Raw genomic sequence first — 9,351 nt, 5'->3', positions numbered from 1 at the left:
TATTCTGCAGGCTTAGGTTATGCTCTTCCGACCACGGAGAGCGTTAATTGTCCACTTTTCCATCATGAGAATTTTATGGCTTGTTACAAATAAGGCGCATAAAGGCGCATTAGGCTCAAACCAAACACATTTTCTTGATTCCACATTGCTGGCTGTGTTTTCTTTGCATTTGTATGCACGTGCCTTCCTAGCTCGGTCCCCTTGTATTCGCCAACATTAGGCGCGTCAGGTGCAAGGAGTATTTTCTTTATAGCCTACCTAGCCCCGGTGTCCACCTACAAGGAAACTTGACGGAGACGTGAGTGAAAGCCTACGCCCTGCTTATAAGGGCCTAATGGTCCAGGGTCAGCTTTCAAGTGAGCGCGCCGAAAAAGAAGAAGCAAATCATTTCACTGGTTACCCGCTCATTATATATTCGGAACATTGGGAAAGGGGATTGCGCTCTCTTCATATGAGGCGAGTGCACGCAGATGGCAGCCTGTTGGTCTCCCAACACGCAAAGGATCTACAGTACGCCGCTGAGATGTGCGCGGACAGGGCAGAAGTTTATTTCAAGAGAGATCCACGCACCGCTGGATGGATCCTGGCCGAAAAACCGCAGATCATAGCGGCGCTGTGCCTCCTCTACATCTATGTCGTGAAGATCGGCGGACCACGCTTCATGAAGGGACGGCAGCCCTACGAGAGGATAAAACCCATCATCGCACTCTACAACGCGTCCCAGGTGATCCTCAACGCTTACTTCATGATGGGGTTTCTCAACAAGACTTATCTCTATGGTCACTACAGCTTCCTCTGCCAGCCCATCGACTTCGAAGCGCGTGACGAAAACACCATGAGCTTATTGAACCACACTTGGTGGTACTTCCTAGTGAGAATTTCCGATTTTCTGGACACCGTGTTCTTCGTGCTTCGCAAGAAACAGTCGCACGTCTCTTTCTTGCACGTGGCGCATCACGTCATAGTGGTATTCAACGGTTGGTACGGCCTCGCCTTCGGATCGGACGGTCATGCAGTTTTTGCCGTGATCTTCAACAGTTTTGTGCACGTGATCATGTACTCTTACTACTTTCTTGCCCTGCTGGGCCCCTCCGTTCAGAAATATCTCTGGTGGAAGCGATATTTGACCCAGTTTCAGTTAATTCAGTTTGTCGTTATTACCATCCACATCTCACTCGTGCTATTCTTTCGTTGTGGTTACCCACTCATGCACATATACATCGGAATACCGCAGGGATTGTTCTTCCTCGGCATGTTTATGAACTTCTATATCAAAGCGTACAATGTCCGAAAACGAGCGGCTGCACTAAACGGAGTCAAGAACAAGGTAAAATGACAGTAGATTCACCGCAGCTTCTTAAGATTCCGGTATCATTCGTTGTTTCTGAGGGACAACTATTTGTTCTCACTGGGCAGAAGCATTGCTTTTCATCCCGCTTCATTGCTTTTTCCGGGGGCATTGGAGCTCTATCCGAGTAGCGATAACTGTCTAGTTGCATTTGTTGCATCCTAATACTTCCTTGTTTGCTGATTTTCAAAGGTGTTATGAGTTGCCCTAATAGCAACGCCTAGACTGCAAGCTTTGTGCAAGAAAAGTGTCCCACCAGGCATTGTAGAGACAAACGTATTCTATCAACGTTACGTGGGAAGAACATTTTCTGGAGATCTTACAGGCGGATTTGAACTGAATAACGCAAGTCGCACATTATAAGACACGCAGTTCATCACCAAACTGACCTTGTACGACATGTGTCTCTCCGCTTGCGTTTCGGGCTCTAAAAGTCATTTCGAGCGCTGCCTGTGTGTGTAACTAAAATGTTATTCATTGCTCTGTCTGAGACGCAGAGCTCATTTGAGTTGTTCAGGCGCAAGGCCTCAGTTAAATTGTGTGGTAACTATCTGGTTATTCATCTGAATGCATTGACAGTAAATGTTTGGAACAGGAAGATAACAACAAATTGTTACATGTTCGGAGCTGTACTGTCTAAGCGAGAAAAGTGCGCTCTGCTTTCCGCGCTGTACCTTACTGTTCGGCATCCATGGTTTGAAGCAAGCGCAAAATAGTGCGCAAGGTATCAGTCATTCAAGCAACCCTGACGCCCTTCCACTAATCTAGGAGCCCTTGCAGGAGCGTGCATGCTTCACAACTGTACTTTGATGCGTGCTTTAGATATATGATTGTTACGGAGCATTGTTTAACTATTTTTCTTGATTCCCACTTTCAGCCGTGGATGTTGTTTGCACTGGTAGAAAGCACGCTGGTTTGATGTAAGTCCTATTTCGTGGTGTTTGTGTTTTTTTAAGTACAATCTATTAAAAGAGGATCGCCCAGGCCTTTGGTGCGGGGGGGTGGGGGGGGAGCATTTGTGCTTAGGTTCCTCTATGATGGAAGCTTCACACGCGAAGCTCCATAATGGGAGCTGAATTCTTTAATAGTTGAGCATTGGTTCAATCAAACACAAAAACTCATGAAGTTTAAGTATTACGGGTTTCACTTGATGAGACCGTGTGGTCTGCTGAGGCAAAACTGAGGCAAATCTGGCTATGACTCTTTCGAAATCACCGGGGCCTACTTCAGTACTATAATGTATGTCTGTGCCACCATCATGTGTGTTCTTGGTGTCCGTTGTTAATCATTTTCCGTACGTAAACGCATGCTGATAGAAAAAAATGCAGAGAGATTATAGGAAACACTGTGGCGCATATTTCGAATTTTAAAAGTAAAATAGTTTGTAGAGATGTGCTGCTGCATTATATGCACTGTCGTGTGTGATAAACGCATGTATAATTGGCTGAAATTATTTGCCGAAGAGAAACTTGAAAACTATCGCTGTCTGTGTTTTGTTCATCAGAAAATACCAAATGAAGTGCCCTGATCATCTTTTGATGCCGTACAGAAACTTTAGTTATATGTACGTGTGTTTTTACAATCCTACTTCGATGACAAATGTTGATTCACGTTTCACCGCAGTGTTGAAACACTTGAATCTGCTTTATTCCTAATAGGGTTGTTCCCGCAGAGTGTTCCATTTGCCAGAAATAAAGCAAAGTGTTTGCTCCGCTGCGTACAAAGGAATGAGCGCTCTCTCGGCTAATAGGGCAATTTCAAATTCTTGAATTATTATTTAATTATGTCATTATACGAATAAACATAAAATGCAGGTGAATGCTAGCAGGCCTGTGCGATAGCATTTTGCTTGTGTTTATACCGTCGAACAGACACTTTTAGGGGCTAACTCCGTGACACTCGAACAGAGGATCCTTTAAACAAAACAATTAGTTAATTTGGGCCCGCCATTTCGGTTGCGTATTAGAAACACGTCATTAGGGCCTTTCTAAACACAACCGAATACCAGTATCTCTGGAAGTTATGCTCCAAACACCGTGCTGAATATTTGCTTAACAGCAAAAGAATGAAGCGTAGAGGAAAGGGAAAACGCAGAGGAAGACAGAGTTTATTGGGACGCACATTATTGACAGGGCAAAGCAATAATGCTGGCTTGGCAAAAAAATCCTCCTTGTGCTTTGCATTCCAAAGCAGTAGCAGTATGTCCGCTACCCCGTTATATTTTTGCCTCCTCCCCTCAACTCTCTAACCACCAAAATTTCTCACCAAACAGGTTTTGCAGTGAAGAGAGGCCTCCAAAGGTTATTATGTAGTATGTTATCGAAGTGTTTCGTTCCATTACCCATGAATAAGATCAGTAAGACAATCGAGCCGCTTCAGTGCAGTCTGTTTACTTAATTCCCTCAGTAACAAAGCACTGCATGTGTCATTTATTATTCCGAATTTATTTTAAGGTATTATAATGGAGTTCCACTACATCTGCGATACAAAATTGGCCCACCAAGGCAATTATCACGCGCTGCGTTTAAAAACCGGCGAGTACACATGCGGATTTTCTTTCTTTATTTTTTATGCGGTTAATGAGGAACCGTTTGGGTTTGATTGAAAGCTTTTGCGCATTTCGCCGAGTTTAATCATAGCTCTTGACGTGAGCGGTGGCCAAAAACGATAAAAGGTCAATCTCCATTACTGAGCTTGCTTCCTTTCAATCTATGAGTTAAGTGGCAATCATGGGGACACCGTGATAGATGATTTATTCGTTGCGACCATCCAATGCCCCGAAGTTGTTCGCACTGAGGCTCATCGAGGGGAAAAGTGAGCATCAGCGTAGACTCTAAAAGCGACTTTGCTTTCACACAACATGATGGCGCCCCGTTCAATAGCGCCTCATTTGCATTACTAAACCACGAAAAACCACGGAGCTAGACAAATCCGCTGGCAAGCCATGGTCACGTGGAACCAACTAGCCAGGCCGCTGAAATCTGCAGTAAAATTCTCATCAATATCGTCCAAATGATTCCGCACCCCAGCCACAATTGTAACGTTGAAACTCTAAAAAATAACCCTCACCCAACTAATCCCCAAGCTCAAACGACATAGCGTGAAGCTACACACAAAGAATCCAGTTAAGAAATACTCGCGCAGCGTGCTTTTGGCGAAAACGTCGGTGCGTTTCTTGTATTTCGTACAACATTATATATTTTATGCTCTTGTCTGTCCGTAAAACTGTGCTATATTGTCCGGTTTATAGCTTATCTGATACGGCGTCACAGTCGATGGATTTTGTGTCATGCGCTGGATAAACACGATGAATTCAATTGTCCGTTCTTTGTTAACGGGCATATGTTACGATGTATATGTTGAGTATACGAGCGACGTAGTCGAAACATTACGTTTACCAAACTCTGAATTTTGTACAGCGTAACTATCATTTCAAGACACTTTTGGACAAATCCTTTTAACCATTGTATATCCCTACGCGTAGACTACGGCTAAAAGAACCTTACTTGATTCCCCGCTGCGATTGAAAGCATGTACGTGGAGCGTGACTGCACGATGTTTCAGCTGTGTTTAAAGGAGCCATGAAGACAACATACAAGTTGGGTTTATTATAAAGACTGCTTAGTCCCGATAACAATGATACCAATATCATCGCAATCTTCTAAAAAATAACGGAGATATTAAAGAAAACGTGGGAAGCAGTGGCGACTCCCTAGCCAATTTCCCGCAACTTTTCTATGACGTCACGGAACCTTGTTTGTGCGATTGGCGGCCGCCTAACCGACCTGTCGCGACGACAGATAACTGTACGTCTGTAATGGGGCCTCTACTTCCATTTGACCGCATCACTCGAATGCTAACGTGCGGTTAGCGCACTGAAAAGTATGTTTTTAGTGCTGGCTCATATGATGTCACTGTGCTCATAAGACGTCACTGTGGCGCGAAATTTGAAATTTTTTCAATACTTCTTGCATTTTTTTTTGTTAAAAAACAACTTTTGTGGCGGGAATGGAGCTGAGTGAGATACCGAATCCTAGTTCTTTCAAATTACACGAAGTTACATTTTCTCTTCATGGCTCCTTTAACGGACTTCGTGGAGATATTTCTAGCATAAATTCAATGCTAATTTTAAAAGTTTTTGACAAATAGGTATTAACTGTACTCCCGGCATCCTTTAGTGTGTGTATTTGTCATGTATTTTTATGGGCACTTCGCTTGCCCGAAATTGTTGTTGACGTATATTATTTTTGCTTAGTCATGTATTCTTTTCTTACTGTTTTTGGTTTCTAATGAATGCCAGGCTCTGCCACCCAAGCCCTACGTGGCTTTGACAGGCTGAACTATTAGTCCCATTTTAATAACAAAACACACGACCTCAATAGTATTATTCATTATTGTAGATTTTAACGCGCCGACGCAACGCAGGCGATGAGGCGCGCTGTAGTGGATTGTTTTGACCGCCTGGGGATCTTTAACGTGCGCCGAAATCTCGTACACACGGGTTTTTTTTTTGCTTTTCGCCTCCATCAGAAAAGCAGCCGCCGCGGCCGGGAATCGAACCCGCGACCTCGTGCTCAGCAGCGCAACGCCTTAGCCACTGAGCCACCACGGCGGGTTCAATATTATTATCATGACCATCAGTTGAGCATTGATTCTTTTGCACTCACTACTGATAAGAAGGGCGTTGGTGTCTTCCGATCATTTTTTTCTATGATAGGGCAATGGTCGCTGAACGAAAGGTTCGTTTGCTACGCCTTCATGGTTGCGCGACCGTTTATTAAGTCCGGTCCCGTACACTTCGTTTCTCTGAGGTGGCCGAACGTGTTGGGGCGACCTTCAAAGAAAGGGGCACCACCACGGTCACCACTCGTATCTTCCAGCCAAGCATCGGGCATCGTTTGTCTAATAATAGATAACGGGTGCTGCAACCCGCGAACGCAAGTACTTAAAACTCACGTTTTCTTTGGTCTTAATTTTCGGAGTTATTTTTGGAAGGGAAGCCACGAGAATTAATTCGCTTTGTTATAAACACGAATAGTACCTTTATTAAACGGGCTTCACAAGTTTTTCATTGAGGTTTCACCCAATAAAACTAACCATAAAGAGTTCTTTTTAATTTTCATTGATAGGAAGTTACGCAAAAAAAAAAACATGATTTCTGTTTTCCAGAGCGTGCCGCATGCACTCCACACCGGCTTTGTTTCTTTGACTTCGTCCTTGCCTTATTCAGTGCCATCACGGTCGGTGTTAGAAAGCACTGCTTCTGAGACATACTTTGTCGAATAATATGTGCCGTGGCCGGACATCGTTGTAGACACGTGTACTTTGCATGCTATATTATTAAACCGTCTGCGCACCTCTTGTCTGTACCGAAAGACCTTGCAAATAAATGTTGGCTCACCTGAGCCTACGCCCCTCCTATATTGTGGTCTTCAGCTTGAAAGGGCCACAGACACAATATTCAAGCTTAATTCATTCAAAAGGTGTTAACATAAATATAACAATCGTGCCATATATGGCGTAAATGCCAGGAAACTATGCTTTTTTACCACCTTGACGAAGTTCAAACTCTTCCACAAAATAAAGCAATACGAGCGAGTTGAAGCACTCTAAACAGCCCAATGTCTATGGATGCTTTAAGGTGTATGCAAAAGCCGGCGTCAAAACAAGGAAGGCGGCCAAATGTAACGCGAGATAATCACACGGCCGTGATGAACTTCCTAGAAAATATTGTGAACGAAGGGCGCCGCAAGCCATCTAAGAGTTGGCACAGCATGCGTCGTAAAGCATGCGTCCATCGTTTAACTAACTGGAAAGCAGGCCGCACGTGCCGCAGACAAACAGGAAGCGTGGAAAAACTTTCGACGAGGTCAATCAATACTAATGGTATGGCCCCGAACGGCCATCCGTCCTCATCCTGTTGTGAGTAGCGTATGCGCGAAGTGTTGGATCCTTCGATGCTCATTCGTAACTTTAGCATAACCGCTCCGGATTAATCTGTTGCGTATACGACACGGAAGCTGAAGCCCCCTAGGAATATCTACTGGTTTTCTTGGAACGCACGCGACAGCCTTTCAGCTAACTGCTAAAGAGGGCACGCTGTTCGAACATTCTCGCTTTAAGGATGCTTTTAAGGTGTATATTTTGTTCCTATTGCAGCGGTCTGGCTTCACCGCGATACAGCGACCTTTTTGTCTAGCCGAAGGATTTTCGCGTAAAAAGATCTAAATCAATATTTTAACCCATTTTTGTTTTCTAAATAAGAGTGGTTTAGTATGTCTTAGATATCTTTAGGCGCAGTGGGCGGTCTATCTCGGTATTTAATTGGAGCTTTGCTGTGGTGCAGGTAGGACCGCTTCTGTATGATTGACTAAAAGGGAACTCATCTCCGGGTGGGTGTTTATGCTGGCCGGCGCACCTCCCTACAAGCACGCCCGTAAGTGCGCTGTGCACTCGGTTGGCAGAGTGTATTAACGTATGCACTTTACACTCGAGTGCACTCGCTCTGCACACTGAGTGCACTCCGCGCTCCCTGTGCGGACAGTAGTGGAAGAAGGTTAAAAAGACGCGACTCATTGAAGGCAAAGCCCTCGCTTATTCAACGCTGCCGGGAAGCTACCACACCTCGACGTCATCAATGGGTGGACGGTTTCACATAAAAGCTTACTATACGGAGCAGGAACGTAGTTGGTGGGTAGGACAGGAAAAGGGGATGGCAGCGTCTCTTTTTACATAATTATCATATCGGTGCCACGTGAGCTTCGTGACAGTGACACCATCAACTTTAACAGGAACACTATGATCCTAAATTAAGCTGCGTACTCTCACGCCTGCGCGAAAAAAATCCACAATGAAATATTCTCGAAACCTACGCTGCACTCTTCAGTTGCTTGTTGTAACCGATGTGATGTTTTTTACGCTTATGAACTATCACTTCGAATATTACTGGTACTTGAATGGTAAAAACTTGGCATGTCCAATCTGCGAGCTCACACTTTGTGGCGACAATTCAGCCTACACAATTGGCGTGCGGCTGTCGATTGTCCACCGCTATAAAAAGAAAATGAGCCTGTAAAGATGGACCTGAGTGCAAATCCTCTCGTTTTCACTGTTTCTATTAAGAAAAACGTACAACATATCTCTGCGGCAACCTTAAATACACCTTACGCTGCATTGTGGCACGCTGTCCTTCATCTCCTATTCTTTTCTATGGCGACTCTAATCTATTGTTTATAAGTTGGAGTGATGGCAACGCTAAGCCGTCGGCCTGCTCCTCTGAATGCTTGTTATTCCTTGACTTGTGCAATGACTTCAATTTTACCCAAGAGGGTTACACAACCAACTCACTTCACTCCTCCTTAATCGTACTCGTGAGACATGGTACTTGCAACTAACCGTTTCATGACATCATCAAAAACTCATCTCGCAGGCTTGATCGATCACTTTTGTCCACGTTTTTTTACAATGTGAAACCTTCCCGTCATGCAAGATGCACAAAACAAATTACAGGCTAAAAAAGCGTAGATTTTAATTCTATGAACTCACAGCTAGAAATTTTTGCGAGGCCTACTTTAACTCTTTCTCGCTTAGAAGGGCACATGAAAATTAGAAAACATTCAAAAACAAGGTGCAAGCGCTAACAGTGGAACAAATCTGCAACAAAGATTTATTCCACTTAAAACAATTTGTTATGGTTTTGATCCCCCTGGTTCACATCAGCAGTCAATAACCTCCGCAATAAGAAGAAAACGTTATACCGTACTGACGTATCATCAAATAACAGCATAAGGTGGCCAGCTTATCACACATCAGCGTGGGTGTACAAGCATGCATTTAAAAAAGCAAAAGCCAGCGTTCTTTCTCATGCTATTCTTCCATGTTACGAACGAACCCTCCGAAATTTTGAAAAACTGTGAACGGTCGAAAACTGTGAACGGTTGATTCCGCACTCGCGGCTGCGGTGAGTACGGAATGAAACGCTTTCTTATAGTCTATAAAGTCCA

General features: G+C 44.1%; 1 pseudogene; it reads left to right on the top strand.

Moving 5' to 3' along the window:
* The first annotated feature begins 382 nt into the window (after positions 1–382).
* On the top strand, positions 383–7,747 carry LOC144175134 (very long chain fatty acid elongase AAEL008004 pseudogene; annotated as a pseudogene).
* Positions 7,748–9,351: the final 1,604 nt, after the last annotated feature.

This window comes from Haemaphysalis longicornis, unplaced genomic scaffold (assembly GCF_048455015.1).
Source record: "Haemaphysalis longicornis isolate Haplotype H1 unplaced genomic scaffold, Haemaphysalis longicornis Haplotype H1 scaffold_3, whole genome shotgun sequence".
Taxonomy (NCBI): Eukaryota; Metazoa; Arthropoda; class Arachnida; order Ixodida; family Ixodidae; genus Haemaphysalis; species Haemaphysalis longicornis.
The sequence above is the reverse complement of the archived record's forward strand: the minus strand, read 5'-3'. Positions and strand labels throughout refer to the sequence as shown.